General features: G+C 39.8%; 1 protein-coding gene across 5 annotated transcripts in view; it reads right to left on the bottom strand.

Moving 5' to 3' along the window:
• The window catches only part of PIK3C2A (phosphatidylinositol-4-phosphate 3-kinase catalytic subunit type 2 alpha), a 76,762-nt gene that overhangs the window by 45,920 nt on the left and 9,508 nt on the right, over nucleotides 1-21,334 (bottom strand). For 2 of the 5 annotated variants that reach the window (XM_075047984.1, XM_075047988.1), the window contains exon 1: nucleotides 9,924-10,045. The exons of 1 other annotated variant lie outside the window; for it this stretch is intronic. The gene's annotated coding sequence lies outside the window, so the exon portion shown is untranslated. Of the gene's footprint in view, nucleotides 1-7,054; nucleotides 7,228-9,923; nucleotides 10,046-17,325; nucleotides 18,402-21,334 lie in introns of those variants that run through there. 2 more of the 5 variants (XM_075047985.1, XM_075047986.1) reach the window with 2 other exon arrangements.

The following is a 21,334-nucleotide window of genomic DNA, read 5'->3' as shown; positions in this document are numbered from 1 at the left end:
ATAGACAGTGCAGGTCCCTGGTGCCATTTGCAGCACAGCTGTGGCCATCAGTGCCATTCAGTTATGTACTACCCTCCCGTTAGCAGGACAGTCATTCTAAACCTTCTCCTAAAGATGTACTGAATATTTTGTAGATAGTCCAAGCCTACTAGCCACAGATAACATCCTAAAAAGAAGACTAATATACTTTACACCGACCACTTAGACTGCAGAGATATCCAAGCAGGCTTTCATCTCTTAACTTTTGACTGGTTTAAATTGCTATGTCAAATTTTCAGATGCAAGAACATCTTGATGTATGAAGTCCTCTCAATAATTCCTACATGGCTTTTCCAAGAAGAATCAGCATGAAGTAAGTGCAGTTTTCAGAGTCTTGCTGTTGCCTAAGGATTCTAAATAGCAGGGGGATTTTTTTTCGTGAATTTTATTCAAAAAAACTAAAATAAGATCATACTTTCTGATACTATTCAGAACTGTTTGGGCTACAACTTTGAAGATTATCAACGCATTCTGGTGCTGCTTGATAATTACAGCAGCAAGTGATTTTTCTTAGGGCAAAAAATATCAAGATTATATGCTCTTCAAAGTAACTATATATAACAACTGTGACTCCTTAAAAAAAGTAGGAAGCCTTATTTTTCTGCTGAAATTGACAGCTTTGATCTCCATACTCGTCAAGCACTCTCCTACTCACAAGAAGTCACTGCTCCACAAAGTCACGACTGCAGATAAACATACATTCCTTAGCACTCTGAAACGTGGTGCAAAGCTACTGCGGCACATTCATTCGTACCATCTAGAGAATCCCAATCACTCAATAATTGCTTGTTTATTTTACAATTTCACATTACAGTGCTGCATTTTTGTCAGTATATGAATGCACACTTGCACTGACAAATCATGACTTCTAGTATTCAAGACAGAAGAGTATTATTACTAGCAGCTATCTGAAAAGTTGAATTTTATTTTTATTTTTGCAAGACAGTCTCATCAGCATACATACACACACTTAATTTGATCACTGTATTTAAGTCCTGTCCTTCGGAAACTTCTAAAACCAAATCATTGTATAAATTTCTGTCAAATTTTATAAGCAGATTGCAGTTTTCAAACAGTTTGAAGTTAAAAACCGATTTAAAAAAATCTGATAAAATTGCAATAGTTTTAGCAAAACTTTATCCTGCCTGCCAGTTTTAACCAGTAAATGCACTTGAGAAAACATCAGAAGAAAAGCTCCCTATGCATAATAAGCATGATTAAAATAAAGACAGACCTTCTTTTAAATGCTAACTACACCCCATCAGTTAACATTTTAACATAAGATTAGCTTCACTTTGAACTTCTGACTTTGTAGCCATCTAAGTTCAAAGGCAGAGAACTAGCAGAATTTGAACTTCTCCAACACTTACAGAGAAGGGCAAATTCCATTTGGACTATCTATCAGCAGGGAACTCCTCTCAAACACTCAGAATAATATGTTTCAATTCGAACCCCAGAAACAGGAAAACCTGAACCATTACTAACCATACCATAGGAATTCACGAGAAGTTTGCAACAACTGGAAGTCATCGGAAGACCTAGAAGTAATCCTTAGAGAGTCGGGATTGTTTTCATCTCAACTGCTGCACACTATTTTAAGTAACAGTAATAATCAGTTTTCAACTGTTTGCCTTCAAGACCACAACTCTCCAACCAAAGAATGGGTCAAATGCTTCTTTTTTTTTTTTATTAAAAAAGGAAAACTAGAAGCTACTGAAGGAATTATAACAGAAATTTGAAAGTGATAAAACAATCTCCTACACCACTTATTTCTCCCCTAAATCTGAAATTAAATGGACACATTCATGCCTTATACAAAGTCACCATATTTACACTGCCTTATAGCAGTAACTCAGCAATACAGCCTGCTTCGTTTAAAAGCAGGTCTAAGAAATCTCAACCACCCGATTTATCTACAGCCTTGATGAAAGGTAATCTGTCTCTTGCAGTGAGACTTAGTTAACTTTAAGCAATATTTTCTTTAAGTATTCAACCAGATGTGATCAGACATGAGTCTGCAGACCTCCTTCTCTGGCTCCAGTCTAGCAGAGTTTCCCTAAGTGCAACACTTCCTTGGTGGCAATTTTGAATAAACGTGTTTAGAGTCCGAAGTTCATTTGCTCAGTCAAGTACCTGTGTATTGCTATGCAATTTTATTTGAGTATTACTCATTATTCATTATTTCAAAGGCATCAAATGCTCTTTAAAAAAAATAATGCAGCAACAAAACTTCATTAATATCAAGAACCAAGAAATAGCAAATGTCTGACCATCTCCTTCAGATCAAAGCCTCTACATGGAATGGAAATTAATTTCAAACAAGATTTTAACTTAGAGGCTTACATTAAAAACAAAATATATTTACATAGGCACTAATCTAGCAAATACATAAAATTGAACCATGAAGAAATTTTCTTCTGATGAGTAATTCATAGGTTTTTAGTAAGAAACTTCAGGAGAATCAGTACAGGATATTTCACCTCTATCAGGACAAAGACTCCCAAAATCTAAATTAGTTTCCCATCTTAATGAGCAAGGGATGACTTCATTAGAGATAAATCCTGTTACCTTAAGCAGAGGTAATCTCACCATCTGCTCGTGTACATGTTAACATTCTTCTCTACTTAAGATGAGTTGCACAACAATTTTCTTCTCAAAAAACCCCAAGGCTTTTAACATTCTATTTATAATTTGTTCTAGTGGTAAAGAATCACTGAACATATTATTTGGTAACTCATTCTTAAGAAATACTTTATAGTTATCACAAATCAGTGCACATAAATTCCCTAGAGTCCAAACACTAAATACAAAAGCAATGAGAACAAGTCAGACCATTTCCTGCATTCTTTATAAAGTAATGCCCTGACATACAGTAGCCAGACCTTCCTCAAAACAAGTGTAACTTTCACAATAACTCTGTGGTTATTTTGCCATTAATTAAAAAAAAAAAAGATTTGAGGTATTTGCCTAACAATGATAGCTATACTTAAGAATTAACAAATCTTGCCTGCATACCAGGGACGGTAGCAGTTTTATGGGATACCAGGGAAAACTTAGCAAAATAAGACAGCAGTAATATACTACGGAAAGTACTAATCATCTGGAAAGGAATTCATAGCAAGACATTTGCCACAGCAGGAAAACTCCTTAGCAAGAAAAAACAGAAGAACTTTGATGTTCAAAAGCCCTCTCTGCCAGATGCATTCAGATTGCTACAAACCAAGAAACAACTGAACAGATACTTCTAGAAGTCATGTCACTAAGTCTGTTATTTTTTAAAATACTGTTAAGTTTAAATTGGAAGTTTTTTTAATAATGTGTACTTATGTAGTCCTGAAAAGTTAGTGTTTCAGGTATATAGCCCTATCATGCTATCTTTCCACTAAAAACTTAGTAGCTTCTGTAATCCCGTCATTTTAGCAAAAACAGAAAGTATCCCCTTACAGATGAGATTAACACAGTTAACCAAAAAATTAAATCCATTTCATTTCAGGTCATACCTACAGAATCTTCAAAGATAATTGCACTAGCTTAAATCAGGTACAATTCTGAATTGGGCACAAACTCTGAACCAGCAGTCATTTCTGTTTTGCTCAAATCATTCGGCTCGCAAATACCTGAGCAGCTGTACAGACACCAGCAACTGCATCTCTTAACTTTGATTTTGAAATTTCATTTACAACTAAAAACTACAATCTCATCACAAAACCTCTGCTCTTGAGAGCTAGGTAAGAATAGGGTGTTTCCAGTACTAGAACAGGAAGCCTTCAGGAATGCTTCAAGGTCTTTCAACATTGGCAACAAATCCCTTGAAAAATCCAGCCTTGGCTGTTCCAGTGCTTATAAAAACACTTATGATAGAACTCTTCTAATTAGTTTTCATCCAGGACACTGTGCAGAAGACTGTTACTAGATATGGCATACTTTATAACTGTAGAATCTTGACTTTTTGATCAATGTTCCAAGAGAGACAAAGGGTGGAAGCATCTGTCATGATGTTCCAGCCAAAGCTTAGTGTAGGCAGCTACAGCCTACAAATCATATATTTTCTATTGTCACAAAGAACTCTTCCCCTTCTTGAAGCAGTGGTTTGCACCATTAGCCACTGCAAGCCACTCCACCAGTAAATGTGGATACATGCAGATTTGATACAGTATGTTTGCAAGCTTCTTCAGCATATTTGTGCTGTTACACTCCTCCCCTCAGATTCTGAACTCAATCACCATTTCGTTTAAGTCTGTTGAAGAGATAGGGGTCTTAAAGATAATTAAATTTCATCTAAGTTTCATAAAAACAAGCAACCCAACACTGCCAAGAACACTGGGTGTCACAGCTAGAAGAAAACAGTAGCATGAGCTCATATTGTTGGACACCACAGATTTATTACCAGGATAGTCTTTATAAATGCCTGAATCACGCCAAGAAGTCCTTAAAGCCAATCAGCTGAAGACACAAATCAACAGGAAACTTGACATCGGTTTCATCAGCTGTAGAACTACTCACCAACTCTTGCATCTCTGTATTTCTCCCTATTTTGTTGTCAGCTCTCTAACAGCATACCTACAATTCTGTTGCTGCCCAGTATTTTCTGGATGCAGATACCAGAAAAAAGCAATAATGAAACTGATGGCATCCCGGGCTGTTTCATTCTGATGCACTTGGCCAAGATTTTTTTTTTCCATGCCTTACAGCCAAGCCTATTACCAGCATTGTTTGACAAAGGCTAAGAATTTTAGTTTTGTTACAATGTTTCTCCTTACAGAATCACACTTTCATATCCACTCCTCCTGTTTTAGAATTTTGCTTTTAAAAACTTTTTACTGGTTCTTTAGCTTTTTAGCCACCTCTAAAGTTGCGCTTTTCTCCATGTCACCCTTATGATTCACACTCTTTTCCACCAACCCCTCTTTTCAAAGGGTACTTGAAAACACTCATGCAATACAAAATATTCCACGCAGAATCAACATTAGCTACTGTTTTAGGGTTTGGGGTTTTTTTTCTTTAAGTAATACCATTGCCCCAAATATTTTGATTCCCCAGCTGAATGATTTGTGCAGTAATCCATGATTTGCAAAATAGTTTTACTCTGGAGTATCACTTTCATGGAACACTTAAGACTGGAAGGGGCCTCAGGGGGCCTCTAGTTCCATTACCTGCTCAAAGCAGGGTCAGCTATGAGAAGGTAATAAGGGTGCTCAGGGCTTTATCTAGGCAGCAAGATTGCAGACAAATTCATACAGTGCAGGTCTGATCACAGTAGAGCATGACAAATTACCTGGAGCATCTGTCTATACTAGTACTTCTACTAATCCCAATACCAGTAGTACTAAGCAGGAGGTAGACAACATTTTAAACTACATATCCAATTCAACCAAAAATATAAAAAGTGTCTAGATCATGGGGAGGACAGAAAAGAAACATTTGTGCTATCTGTTTTGATTACCTGAATAGAGATGCCCAAACACCTTCCCTATATGTTTTACAACATTCTACAGCATAGACATAGGACCATGGTAAAACCCCAAATTTTCTTAAGTTATATCCCTGAAGTAAGCTCTGCAAATATCCTCCTAATGTCACAAAGCATTCAAAACACAGCAAAATGCAGGAAGTTCATGATGCAAATGTACAGTGGCTATTAACACAGGGAGATGAAAACAACCCTCCCCCACAAAGACCCTATTCTATTCCCTGGGCAGCAGTGCACAGTGTACACCTTCAACAAAACATAATCAAAAACATCAGTAGGGTAGGTAGAGAAAACCATGTCACCACAGCTCTGTCCCAGATTTAACTCTATATCACTTTATTAGTATCAACCTACCAGTCTAACCAAATGCAATTCTGCTGCATTAGCCAAATAATTTCTACCACTTGCTTCAGCAGATGAGTTTCCCCTCAGGCAGGAAACTTGCACAGTTTCAGTTACAACCAGCAGATACTTCTTAGTCACAAACCTAGTGTTTATGAAAGTATTAAGCAGTATTGTTGATTAATTGACAGAACAAATGCACTGTTCACATGTACCTTTTTGCTTTATATATTAGAAAATATAAGTGCTTATTAGATGTATTGATTAAAAAAACCAAAAGTAATAATTGAAAACACTACACTGGCAGAAAACTGAACAGGATGGCTATGCTCAGTCAGACCAAAGATTCATCTCATCCTTAACTTGTCTCTAAGGGTGGCTTCAGAAACGCAAATGGAAAAAAACTAAACCAAGGCAAGCATGTAATGTCACTTCCGCAAAATACTCTTCTAGTCTCCATTAATATGCCACTCAAGTACTTCCTGAATCCTGAGGTAACTTCTCTAATATTAAAGACCCCTGATGGATTTTTTTTCCTCCAGGAATTTGTCCAGCTGCATGCTGAACTCAGGTAAACTTTCAGCACTCACCTTATAACTCAGCACTGTTACTACCCTCTGCTTTTCTGCTGTGACTACAGTTTAAGCAGAAAACTGTATCAGTTATTGATAACCTGTTCTTGATGTGTCTGCTATAACTACTAGTACCAACTACAATATTGAAACCTACAAGCTACAAACTCTATATGGACCAAATAATTTCATCTAGGTCGTCATGCAGTAACCTACCTCTAGATACAAACTAGTGACATACACAAACAAATACCATGAGGTCCTCATACCCTACATATTGCAAGTTTCCAATTATCATTGGTTTTTTGTAAGTTTATAACTTTATGTTTATAACTTTAATGCCACACACCTGAAAATTACAAGTTACATGAAATATGCAGGCATACCTTCTCCCTCTACTTCAATTTCTTCAATGAAAGCACTCTGAAGCCACCACCACTTGGAACAAACTAAACTTATTCTAAATAAATAATTTCAGGTTGCATTTCTACTAAGGTACAGATCGAAGTAATATTTCTCATAACTTTTTTTAATGTGAGCTTTGAGGAAAACATTTTATTCTAAATCTTTTATAGATTAAGCGAGCTTTATTGTTACTGGCATGCTTTGAAACATTTCCTCCTTCACTTACTTGTCCAGTCTGGAAACAACTTCTGCATTCTTCTGCAAAAAATGACATCACAGCAAGCTTCTCGTGTACAAAGGGGCTGGATGAATGCTGTATTAGATGACTGATGTTATTGACCACTGCTGATAAAAACTGAACTCTGGTTCTGGTAAGTAATTACACATCCACATTTCCTACTTTAAAAATAGAGGAATATGTTTACAGTTACACTTCCACAAAGCAAACAATTTATATTTGTGCTATACTCTCTCATTTTTAAGTTTGTTGTACTATTCTAAAAATAAATAAATACCACAGAAATTTCTGCACTAACTGCAGACACTAAAAGGCTATACTTCTAAAACAAAAAAATGGAAGATCATTATCCGAATGTCATTAAGGCTGACCTTCAAACACATACCATATTTTATGAATTCTAGTCATGTTAGCATTATGCTTATACTGTCCTACCTATCAATTTATTGCAATTTTTAAAGCCTCCATAAGATAGCCTCAAGATTGTTCAAGAGTTTGAAGACAAACAACATGCAATTCTACTCTAATCAAATTCAAATCTAGTATTCATTTTCTAGATAGCCCTATACCGGCCTGGTTTTGGTCCCATATCAAAGCCTAACACAACAAAAAAAAACCCAAAACATCACCTCAGCATTTTTATTTTTTAAGTAACGTTTTAATTCAAGTTTCTTCAGCTAGATAGCAGGTACAATAGCAGCACTGGATAAGAAGTATCAGCAGTGTCAAGTTAACTTAGTTTAAGAAGTAAGAAACAGAGGAACACAAATTCAGAGAAGATTTTTTTTACTTGACATTTTGAAATGCATCATTTTCTATTTAAGGCATTCAATTTTCCTTGTTGCTACACAGAGCGCTACTCAAAAGAGATAAAAATAACTAAATCATCAATTTATATACACTGATTATCTGTACTGATGAACCTTCACATTTGAGTTCTTAATAATCACAATAATACTCCAAAAGGAAAGAGGAACCTGAAGTATCCAAGTTAGGATTACTATTACATTGTAATTAAGTAGGACAAATCTATTTTATTAAATCAAAGTTTTAAATCTTTCTTGAGATCTCTTATGTATTTTTTTATAAACAAGCATCTTTATGTTAAGGACTGTTCAAATACAGCACAACATTTAAGAAGATGGGACTCTAAATAGTTTATTACTTGTTTGGTTTGTAGGGTTTTTTTCCCCCAATGGAAGGCCATTTAATTTCAAGTATTTGTTACTTCTCTCTGTGCTTTCTCCCACTGCCTTTATCTTTTACGCAACTTTCTTTCAATATCCATTTATTCCTACTAGTTTTGCTTCAACTTGCTTTCAGTTTAAAAAAAAAAAAACAACCTAACTTGGTGGGCATTACAGTCCCTTTTTTGCCCTCCCATAAATGTGGTAAATGAGTCCCATTTAAGCAACTTCTCTTCCTCCCAGACACATAAAGAAGGTTTTTTCCAGGCCTGCTCTCAGTGTTGGGGGAATGATGGACACAACTGCCTTCAAAGCTAACAAAAACCAACTAACAAAATACTTTCGTCAATCAGATTTCATCCCCCCTGCCCCACTTCTACTTCCCCTTTAGATTCTTCATAAATCATCCACCACTACTACTCCTGAACACAGTTTACATTCTAAGTAGGTATTGCACAACATCTTTTACAAACATCACACATTTTTCTTGAGTTTTCAGTTCCCTTCAGAAAGGGATTTACATTAAACGTGTAAGGTTGTTATTTAAAACCTCTGCATCTCTCCCCTACCCCGTCAGCTTAACTGCACTATGCTCTAGGACTACATTTGCAGTAAGTAATACAATGACAAGGAAGAACATCAGAACCCTTTTTTTTTTTTTTTTTTTTTTTGAGTGCACCTTACTACCATACTCTCTTTCCCCAACAACGACATAGCTGTTAGCGGGAGGCTACTTGTGCTAACAAAGATGCAGGTATACCTTTTTTTATTGCATTGATACAGAATAATAAATTCGATCAAGTTGTGAACAGTAAGCCAGTTACACGCTTCCCTGTACTACTACTATCTGCAAAACTCCCGGAGGAAACAGCAGAGCTGTTTAAGGATCAGCTTTGTAAACAGCCAACTTCTCTGGAACCCAAGGTTGGCTAACCCACTCAGAAAGCCATCAGGAAGATGAATAAAAGGGAAATGTAAACCTGGTGTGTCTCTGCAGCGACACCCAAGTCGTCGTCCCCAGGGTGAGCACTCCGGCTCCCGAGAGCCTTCCCAAGCGCCTCCCGCTCAGCGCCCGGTGACAGCTACCTGCCACCCCTCACGCTTCACCCTCAGCTACCGAAACCACCCCGGGACGCGGAGCGCTGGGGAGCGCAGGCAGCTCCTCAAGACGCCTCCGAACCGCCGCTCCGTGTCAGAAGCGGCACCGCTCCAGCGCCCCGGACAACGCAGTTAACCGACCAAGCGCTTCGAGCAGGCAGCGCCTTCGCCGCCGCCTCCCGGCTCGCGGGGGCCCGCACCGACACGGAGAGGCGGGGACGAGCCGTGCGGGCAGCGCTGACCCGGGCAGTGCCGACCCCGGCCCCGCCGCCCACCCGCCGCCGCGGCCCGAGCCCCGGGCCCCACCGCTCGCAGGTGCCGCCCCGGCAGCGTACGGGGAAGACCGGCCGCCCCCCGGGGCCCGGAGCCGCGCCGAGGCCGAGGCGGGGAGCGCCCGGAGGCCGAGCGTCGCGTCGCGGCGACCGCTGTGGAGGAGCGGACGAAGCGGGGCGGGGGAGGGGGGGGGGGGCGGCGGCAAGCGGACACCGGCGGGGAGGGACAGGACCGGGGAGCGGGGGGAGCAGAGACCCAGCCTCGTCCCGACACCCAGCGGCGGGGCTCCCCGCGCCTACCTCGCAGCGCCGCCGCCTCGCGGCAACGGCCATTTCCCTTCTTCCCTCCTGCCCGCCGCTGCCGCCGGGAACGCGCGCGCCAGGCGGGAGGCAGCCCCCTGCCGCCGCTTAACCGCCGCCGCCGTGCGCTCACTTCCGGCCCCGGCCCGCAGCGCTGGCGCGGGGGAGGGGGGCGGGCCGCGGCCCTGAGGAGATGGGCGGGGGCGGGGCGGGGCGCGGCGCCGGCCGCTTCCACCGGACCCTGTGCCGGGCGCCCGGCCGGCACCTCACCTGTGTCTGTCGTGTCCCCCCCCCCGCCTCCTCCCCGCGGCCAGCGCCGCCTCCGCTCGGGCCCGGCCCGGCCGGCAGCGGGTCTCCGCGCCCGCAGGGGAAACGGGCCGGTAAGGGCCGGCCGGCCGGCGGTCAACCGTCGCCGCTGTGGCGGCCGGGCCCCTTCGGCCACGACAGCGCGGGGGGGGGGGGGGGGGCGCTGGGTGGCTCTGAGGTGACCCTCCGTCATTTCCTCCCCTTATCGCCCCATCTTCCCAAGAATGCGCGGCATGCCTGGAAACTTGCACAACGCACCAAAAATGTCCGTCTGGGAGGCTGGAATGAACTTCCTCCGCCGCTGGCCGCGGAGGGAGGGTACTGCCCGTGCCCGCCGGGAACAGAAAACAGGCCGGAGGAAGAGGGTGAGGGGTGACGGCAGCGAAACGAGGGTGCCCGCAGCACACGGGCTCTAGCTGAAGGAAGAAACGCTTCCGTCACTTGCCAGCGGCTCGGAACAACACGTTCCACTGAACAGCATTTTGCCGAGTTTAACTTCAGAAACTACTTCGCCAGCCCCGGCAGTTCCCTGCTGTCAACTCCAACCTTCCTGACATACCAACGCGTTTCAAAAAGACGATGTTTTGGTTGGACCTTCACGATAGCTTCAAAAGAATATAATGCTTTGAGTAAGCTCAAAAACACCGCATCTGGGATTTTATACACAGTTGAGACAATGGGCCTTTCGTAAGATCTAATTAAAAGTTGTAATGGGCATTTGAAAGTAACGACGCGATTTTTAACGTAGATGAAAAAGAATTCCAGAGAGAGTAACTTTGTGTTCTGTCCATTCAGGGGCTACTACTTAAAATAATCAAATAGTTCAGTTTATGCCTACCGATATTTTATTCAGCACTTTTAGCACACCAAAGTTCAAAAAAATACAAAATGATTAATGAAGCACAGAAGACACATGAAAAAGTGTCAGTTTAGAAGCTACAATATAAATGAATGAATAAAAGGCAAGTCATAAATACGTGGCTGGAAGTGACATTTTCTGTGTGATTATCTATAAACCCCCACCATTTTAGCATCTGAGCATTTTCTATCGGATAAATCTTGACCTAGCACCATTAAGGTCAATGAAAGCCCTTGCAGGTGACTTCAACAAGAGCAAAATGGAGACTTGGAAGGCTGACACAAAGTGTGTCCCTGTAGAAGCATCATAGGCGTGACTCTAATTACACAGATTAAAAAAATTACCAGAGTTCTTGCTACCCTTGTGATCTAAGCCATTAAGAATTTTTAAGGTTGTCAGTTATTAAGAGGAGAAATTGATCCTTTCTAACACCATTCCAGTATCGACAATCAATAAGCCAATTCCGCTCCAAATCTGAACACAGAACAGAGCATCAGTGGAAGACCTCTACTTTGCTCTCAAGGTCCAGGTTTCTTTCCAGACTGTCTGTCCAAATATACCTTCTTTTCGGATTGCATTTTAGATTTTTTTGTCCTGGCAGTCGCAGTCATGTCTCCTGGCCACCTCTTCCACTGGGCTCCTGGAGAGATCCTGGCCAGGAGACCACTGTACATGGAGCAGTTAGTGACCCACATAACAATGAGACAGAGGCCTGTGCTGTGCTGCCCGTACAGCCTGGCCTTCAGACCCGTGTTTTGCTGTGGGTATTCCCTGGCCGCAGGATAAACTTCCCAGCTCCCCGTAACAGGAGTCTGCAGGCAGCTCCCGCTTGGTACCAGCGATTGCACCACCTGCACATCCTTGCCTTTATCTAAAAGTGCAGCAAGAGGTTCCCATGTGAACGCCCTTCCTGTCTGGCAGCAGAAATCACAGACGGAATTGTTTTCTTCTAAGAAAGTCCTAAAATGACTGACATGGGAAACCCTTTTCTATGGATGGGGTCTGCAGACCATGCTGTGTCTGTTTGTTGCTGTACAACTGAGGGTTCCCAGCATCTTCACAGTGCTGCCTCTAATAAACAGCAGTTTAAATGATACTTCACAGAGGCGGAGTGCCTTACCAGGATCCTAACAGACCAGCACCTCCTGGTGCAAACCAGTTCCCATGGTGTTTGTGTTGCCTTCCCCCTCACATGCGGGTCACATTAAACTGCTCTGTATTACACCTCCGACTCAATGGCCCAGGGTTTAGTTCTGGGACAACCATTTGTCTGTTTCATCCCTCACTAACCAAAGGAACACTGATCTGCTTAGCCTAAATAAAAGGCGGCTACCACATCCGACAATTTCAACAAGATCACGAGTATCTGACTGACCAAGCTCCATCATGTTACATAATACATGACAGTATGACAATGTCGAATATGATTCATAAAAGTTGAGATAGGAAAGGTGATTTGGTTCATTCTATAGGTTAGTACAAAATTTTAGACTATTATCAAGCCTGCCTACCAGTACCACAATAACTGTAAGAAGCTTCTGTGCTTTTCCTTAGAAATTATTTCCTTGTCAGAAAATCTTCCTGCTATTCTGCATTCAAATAACTTAAGCCCATCCTTTTTAGCTGTATCTCATTTTTGCAAAATATTCTAAAGGTACTTCATGTTAAATAGGTACTGATTTCCTTTTATCACACTGAATAAAGACTGAATATGCTATTCCCTCCTTTGCTTTCACCCCTTACACTGAAAAGCAACATCAGTACTTCTGCCTCTGCTTTCATTGTTTCTCAGGTACATTCACATTACATATATACCAATTACTGGGTGCACTCCAGAAGCAGTACTAGCCAGTTTTAGAAATCGCATTTGTATATCAGATGCCACGTAGCATTCTCCATAGCTGGGCAGCCAAAATAGTTCTGCTTCAAGAGAGATAACCACTTGGCATTGGAAGCTCAGCTTCTAGGTAAAATGACACTACCCCCTAGATAGCTGAGTCAATGAAGGGAACAATGACATAGCCTGCAGACTTGCTTATGAATGGATAATTACAAGTTACACATTCCCACATGAAAACATTACGTCAGTTTTAAAGTATTTCTTATACAGGAAGTTACTAATATGTCCATGTAAATACAATGCACAAGGTGTGTGTCTCAGCAGTCTCACTACCTTGCTACTACATACGTTGTCTGTGATACATTGACCAAATACCACAGTTGCCCTGAGAGTTTTCAGGATACACTTGGTAAAGCAATGTCTTGTTAAAAAAAAAAAGTATGTTGCAGATAGACAAGCAGTAAAAAACCATACAATTTTATTAAGTAACATTTTTATTAAAATTTAAATTGCACACTACAGACAGAATAAACATGAGAGAATTTGGTCAAATACTTGGAGAAAGTTACGTGCTGTGCTCATCACCCCGATACTCAAACTTCACAAAAGAATTCCAACACAATATATGCAAAAATCAAATCAACTTGTGTAACTAACTATCCTGACACCGGTATTAACTGGAAATATGAGAAACTGCAGTTGGCCGGTGCCTTTTAAAACAATACTTAGGATACAAGGAAGCTTGGCGTATACCCAGATCAAAAGGACGGCTACATGTAACAAAGCATAACAAACGTGTTTTGGTGAAGATAAGATGTGGGAAGTAAAAAACCAAAAAAAACCAACAACAAAAAAAAAACTTTAAAAACAAACTTGCCTGAATTTTCTTCTCACCCTAAAATGCATTTATGTAAGCCCTCCAAATTTGACAGATTAATGCCTTAATTTAACTACTGGAATTGCTACTTGCCTTTAACTAATTGGAAGGAATAAACTTGATGTCTATTGTTAGAGTGTCCTTTTCGTGAATGGGAAATTGTTAGTAGAAGCACAGGGATTATTAAAGGACAAATGTGTTTCCTCTGACAATAAGAAGATGGAACATACCGTAAAGGACAAAAACCTCTTTGCAGATACTGTGACGTGTACCAGAACATGGTACTGACTTTGTGCAGCACTTCTGTTCCACGGAAATTCCCAAACATTTGTTCATTGGGGTGGGGACAGCAACACAAAGTTCACCCCCGTCCTGCTGATACACTCTCGCTGGCACAGACCCCGTGCGGGTGTCTCACTGCCTCGTGGTCTGGGGGAACAGCACTGCGGGGCTCCTGGCTCGGCAGGGTGGGCAGTGCTGCATTTTGGCCAGGTGCGAGCACCCACCCCGGACCAGCCAGCCTCAACATCGTAGTCCCAGCAACAATTCAAATAAACCTCATGCAGTTGTCATTACCAGCGAGCTATGCTCAGTGCTGTAGCTCTTCTTGTGCGTGTGGCCTTCAAAAGCCTTATGGCCTGTGACTTGTATTTATGGAGCAGTTTAGAAACTCATATTTGAAAGAAAAAGGCTTAATTATAAAGTACACTAACTCAGACTATGCAAGAAAGGAAAATTATGCATCTACACTTACAACTCCAATATTACACTGCTCTTCAGGATAGCTACAAGATTCAGTGATGTTTGAATTAAAGGCTAAATAGTTTAAATTTATCTTGTTATGCTTTCTTAAAGATGTACATATAAAGAAATCATGTAAAATATACTGGGAAAGTATTAGCTTAAACAGAGTAAATACTACAAAAATCTACCAATCCTCAGCTAATCAACACAGGTAGTTCTAATGTCCTCAAGGTGACTCTTAGGTATTTAAAGGCAACAAGTTTTAAGCCCTAATTCTGGAACATCTGGTAATTTGTATCAAAATTTCAGCTACGATTTTTTAGTCTCTATAAACTTTTTTTTTCTCTGAAAACCAGCAGAGGGAGACAGGTTCTTTTTTACTCCTAAAGAAAGCAAAAGATTTTACTACTTCCTCAAAAATATACCTTCTGAAAATTAAGTATAATTTCCCAGATTAGTCTCACAATGCCTTTTCTTGGTAATTTTGAACTTAATTATTCATACTCACTTTTCTTGTTCTGAGTGTTTATTCAAGCTTAAATGGCTATTGCTTACATCTGCAGATGTTTATTCAACAGTATGTTGCTATTAATATTTCATTGTGGATTTCTTTCAGGGAGAAAGGGGATATAGCAATGAACGAAAGAGAAAAATAGGCCCTATTATGTTTTTATTGTTTCACTGTTATGCAACAGCTTGCATGTGTTTTTCACATGTGTAAGGTCTGCATATGGCTCTCAAAAAATCTATAAAGTAATTTCAGCTGACTATATACACGAGTTACATACTTAAGGCTCAAACATAAGAAGAAAATTCTACTCTGCAATCTAAAAATACTGCCAATCATTTCAAGTGCAAGTAAAATGTTCTCTTGAGTTAATTTCTTAGGACCCAGGTCCTGTTTCAGTAAATGGGAATTTAGGCACACTACTACTACAGATCTTGGCACAGAAACTTAGGTATGTTCCACACAGTTTAGGCAACATTCTCTACAAAATGGCATGACAGGGTATATATTTGAAATTCTTCAGTGATTTTTCATATATACCCCTAATTTTTTTTTTTTCCAAATAAATTATGCCCAGAAGAGCTACTAGAACAGGGAACTGAAGAACAGAAACAATTTAACACATTTTACTACTTGTTTTACTGTAAATACTCTGTAATAACTTTTAATCTATTTTTTCATATAACCTCCTTTTACAGATGGTTTATATAACCAGAGAAGAAATTATAAGAAATGTTTTTTTGGATAGGATGCGCTCTAAGTGATAGGCACGATTTCTATCATTTGAAGGCTTTAAATGAAATGAAGCTTCTGAACATTCTTAAAATGGAGTAGAAGAGTTAGAAAACACATGCAGAAACTGTGTCACTGCTGCAAAATACTCAGGAGGTACCGTGGGATAGTTGTTAGTCTACAGTATGCTTTGGTAAGGGCTATTAATGTAAGAATGATGCCAGAAAAACCTGAGGGAGAAACTGTGGGCAACAGGATGCATACCTGGAAATAGCAATCATTCCTTGGGTAAAGGTAATTGTGGTAATTGGGAGGACTTCTGGTATTTAAAATCCCAATCACAGCAAGTCATGCTTAATTAGAGACCCAAAGGTAGAAGATAATAAAACTTCATATTAACTATTCACTTGAATTATTCCGTATTGAAGAATTAAAATAAAACAAACCAAACCAAACCAGCACTACTAGTAGGAATTCTAGAGCAAGAGACTTCCACAGTGATCTCTTTGGCAGGCTGCTAAGAAAGAGGCTACAGGGTCTTCTCCCAGCTGCCCAAATTCCTGCAGTTCCAAGAAAGATTCAAGCCCTCACTAACAAAATCTGGCATTTCCTTTCTGGTACGAGCTAATTGCATGAAGGTTCATGTAGTAACCCTATGTTAATCAGTAACACAACCTCCCAGTTCTTTAAGCACTGCAAGTCAATGGAAATATTCTACTATTTAAAAAAAATTTGAACAATTCCTTATGTCATGCATTTATTTGCAGTCACACAGTGTATATTGCTGAAAAAAATTATCCTATCAAGTACCTTCAGTGAGATAGTTCTCATATCCCTGTCCAAGTCTAACTCTGTCATGGCTCTAGCCCTTAATCCTTGTATTTTGGTATACAATTTTTTGTAGTTTTCATAGGGGAAGTTAAGCACACAATGTGTTTCCTGGAGGACATTTGTAAAACTGGTTTTCAGGTTAAGGGTCAATGATTCAAATTCATCAGATTTTATCTAATGGATGTTGTGGTAGCAGCAGAATTAATTTAAAATGCCTGAAATCCTTGCCAAGATGCTTTAATTGGTAAATAAGCATCTTCTGCTTAGGAATGACAGTTATGTAAGAGTAGATACTGGCACATTATTCAAAGGGATTTATTGCTTGCCTTTGCCGTTTACATTCACAAGCAGAAAGACATTCATGCTTGAGGGACAAAACTGGATATTGTTTTAATGAAGATGATGTATGAGTTTGGTGGAAAACTTTTCAAATAGGATTGCAGTGGTCAGCCCCCAGCAGAAAGAAGCCAACAGCATTAATACGTGTCACAAGTCACTTAACTTGATGCAGCGCTTGTGTGCGTGGGAGAAAAAAAGTAGTGTATGCTCATGTATGCACTGCTCACTGAGAAACTTCAAGAAGGACAGCTAATCAGCATACCGCACAGTTCTGGCCTCATTACGAACCCTGTCTTTGTAGATATTCCTCATCCATCAGAATAATTCTACCACATACATCAGGAACCCTGTCAGGATCGAGCTTACGCATCCAAGTGTGGGTGTGCAGAACACACTGGGAACGTCACTTCTCATCTTCCAAGGTGTCAGAGAAATCACCTGTCAGCAAACCTTCTCGGGATCCACAGTCATCCTTCTGCAATGAAGCAGTGACATCAGGCCATGGAGAAATACAGTGCTCATCCTAATTAAGAGCAGAGCTCAGGCAGTATTGAAGCATTTGCAAACACAGCATCAATGTTAAGAAAATTACTTGTTTTCCAAATATAAATGTAATACTAAGTTTTAAATAGTAATGGTCCTTTGCTTGAGAAATATACTACTGCACAGTCTTTTGGAAGAGCAGAAATTCATCATCCAAATCAGGAATCACATCACAGTAGCATTAAGCATGATCTTGTATTGAAAAGCATGACTGTGTATTTAAATCCATGGAAGTTTTGCTCTGGTTTCACTGAAAGCATAGCCTAAAAAGAACAAAATTATCTTTGCTTCATCCCACAAAAACCGATGGATGAATCCACCTGCAATGTTTTGGCAACCGCTAGAGGTACCTGGCTGAATCTTTGACCTGTGAGAGACTATATATTAAAATACCAAACTAATGAAAAGCTAGGTCCTCCAGCTATTTGTTCATACTCTGTTAGCAAGGTCATCCTGTCTTTCTTAGTCTCACATTATTAAAAACAAGTCCAACTCTAACCTGGTCATTAGATTATAAAGTAAAATGCCCATCTCCTATCTAATATTAAAAACCTTTGAAAATCCGTAAGGTTTAAGTTGAAAAGCTAGAATTTTTCTAAAACCAGGTAGTCTTTATGAGATTTAAAACCCGAATAAAGTTTAAAATGCTAGTCTTATAAAATGGCCCTACAATGCAGTGAAGTATTATAAATGTAGTTCCTGGCTACTACCTTTTCCTAAAGCAGCAGAGAACATGCAGTACTGATCATCTCTGATCTCTCTCATTGGTAGAGAGAGACTTTAATAGCTTGTTCTAAAGACAGACAGAAGTGGACTTTTTTCAACCCTGCAAATACAAGAAACATTCCCAGCCTTTTAGATAATTCCCTGAATACCTTCAAGTATGCATACAACTTTCACTAAAGGTGTAAGCCATGGATTTGAAACAGATTTTTTTTTTTTTTTTCCTAAAATTATTCCTATCACAAATCCTACAGTTTGGAATAGCCAGGCTAAAAATCCTGTTCTCAATTATACCACTTCTACGTGCTTAGTTTTTCTCACATCACAGTTTCATGAGCTTTGCAGTCACCACACAGTTTTCTAAGGAAAAGGACAGAGAGCCTGACAGCTGTAGAGGGCTTACACTGAAAGCATTTAAAGAATCCTTCTTTAATCTGATTTTAATGGAAATTAAGCTTTACTCATTTTCTATTTGCACCAAAATTAACAGGGTTGATCTCACAGATCACTAAAACATTCCCCAGAAGTTTACAATCTGTTACGTGCAGTCTCAAAAGCTATTATTATGTTGCATTCAGACAAAGAAAGAACGAATGAACAAACCAGAGCAAAAAGCTGAAACTATCTGTTTCCATGACTGTGTATCATAGTGTAATTTGTTAAGATTCCATGTGACCCCTAAATAAAGGGGATTTGCAGCAAACCCTAGGGTATATTCAGTCTCTGAAAACCAGGCCACATGGTGGGACGTGGTTAAGCCCAGAACTCAGGTATTCAGCTTCCCACAGGCTCTTCCATAACTATTAGATTGTTTCCAGAAAGTCCCTTTTAACCCTAAATTACTTCAAAAACACTCAAAAATTTTTAATCTCCTTTCAGATATTGCAATTCAGAAAATTCACTAACCTTTTGGAGTGTAATCACCAATAACATTTTTCCACTGCTGTATTCTTTTTCCTTTTTTCCCCTTCTTAAGTAAGCATATAGGTTAAGGAAGCTCACACAAGCATGCTAGGTTATTTCACCACTTAGCATTTTAGCAACCTAACCCAAGTCATTTAGGGTCAAAACAGACTTCTACAACACTGAAGACCCTGCAACTCATTAGAAACCATTAGTTCATCAGTCAAACATAAATGTATTATGACCTCAACTAAGTGCATACATGGAGATTAGAAAGTACTAAGAGCATGACTAGCACCTTTGCAAATAAAGGACTTCAAAGATATATACACTGCTTGCCCAATGGCAAAAGGCAGACAGATGTGATGACAGAGGTAGAGCTTTTATTGAAAGCTTTTTTTTTTAATTTTAAACCCATGCTTAAACTCCCATGTCCCTCTCTGATCATTAAGCACTGGGAATGAATATTTTGGGCTGTTGTTGTAAATGAGGATTTAAAAAAAATCTGATGCTGATATTTTTACTGGCTTTGAAAAGCCTTAAACGATTAAATAACTTGATTGCAGTCTATTACTAATCCTTAGTGGTACAGAAGTCAGAGTATTTTGATGCAAGACATCAATTGTCGCCCAAAATTTGAGTCCTATGAGGGACTCTACATCTGCAGTCATTAATGTGAAGGGAGTTTTACCTTGACCAGATGATAAAGCCTTAAGATTGCATTTAAGTATCTAAAAAGAGTTTTGTGCAGTCATTTCAGTTGGTAAAGTTCCTTGAAATCTCAGAAAATAGTATTAATTTAAAAATGGCATGGGAAGCAATATTTGTTTCCATCTCCGCGAGTATAGCAATTCCACTCAACACAAAGACTGTGTGATTTGTTGGGTAGGTTGGGGAAGAATGACTCTTCAGGAGGATTTGCAGGAGCTCCCTATGTCCCTTTGCACAAGAAGTTTTGGGGAGAGGCTCAGACATGCCAGACAAGGACAGATGAAAAGGATTCGCTGCAAGACAGGCTTTCCAGTCCCCTTGTAATTAGGTAACTGAACCTGCACCATTTCTTCGATGAAATTATACATCTGCAGCCTGAGGCTCACAGAAAGAGTTTGGTAAAGCTTTTACAACAGATAGTTTGTTGAGGCAGACCAGCCTGCAAAATGGACGTTAGATAACTGTGGTTTTGTGAGACAAGGAACAATTGCAGAGTGCTTTCAGATAGACCGATGAAAGCTTTTACTTTGTATGTTACATTTTTATTGGTGGAGGGTATATAAGGATGTGGGAGTGACACCAGAAGATGTGACAACATAAGCAAAGAAAATAAGGTTCAGAAGAAGAATTGTTGTTGTGCTGATCTATTTTATAGGTCAGTCTTTCTCTCAGACATTTCCACCTCCACTACCTTTCACAACTGTAAACACTTTCAGCAACTGCAGCAAGTACCATAAAGAAAGGCACTATTGGCTACCTTTAATCCAGTGTCACCACCAGAAAAGCAGGCAGCATGTAGCTAACCAATTGTAGGAAGCTCTTAGGTGTTGGTTCACAAGGCAGTTTTTCCACTTCTAAGTTGTATCAACACATTTGGAATCAAAGCTTCTGTTTATTTCCAGTGTGGCAGTTGCTCCACAACATAGAATAACTTCTTTGCTTCACAATCTATGAAACCCCTAGCTTAACATTTACCTGTTTCACAGAATAAGTATGAACACTAACAACCATAAAATATTTCATATCAAAATTGCCTGCAAGAAGAAACAGTGTCTAAGTAATTATAGTGTGATGGCCATTTAGTTGCACAATTGATTTCATGTTCGTCTTCCAAAATTATTTTAAAGGTATTACTTTTATATTCATACCACTATTTAATTCCTGCTTCTGCAAAAAATATTCTTAAAAGTGAGCAGTAGTTGCAGGAGTATGTAGCAATCTTTATTTTCTTTCTCCACAAGGTTTTTTGTACACTTTGCTTCAAACTGTCCTTCCCCCACTTACCCCTGTGACATGAGTCATTCAGGTCAACCACGTAACTTTTCATCCAAATTAGATACATTCAGTAAAATTACCAGTTAGATACCAAAGCAAATGTCTATATTTTGAAAAAGCTCAAGCTATGCAACAAAATGTTATACTGATCTATGAGTTTTCCTACTCCAGGATATATAATTTCTTTCGAAAGAGCTTGCATTATGATTTATTTCCATTC

Source organism: Buteo buteo, chromosome 16 (assembly GCF_964188355.1).
Source record: "Buteo buteo chromosome 16, bButBut1.hap1.1, whole genome shotgun sequence".
NCBI classification, from domain to species: domain Eukaryota; kingdom Metazoa; phylum Chordata; class Aves; order Accipitriformes; family Accipitridae; genus Buteo; species Buteo buteo.
The sequence above is the reverse complement of the archived record's forward strand: the minus strand, read 5'-3'. Positions and strand labels throughout refer to the sequence as shown.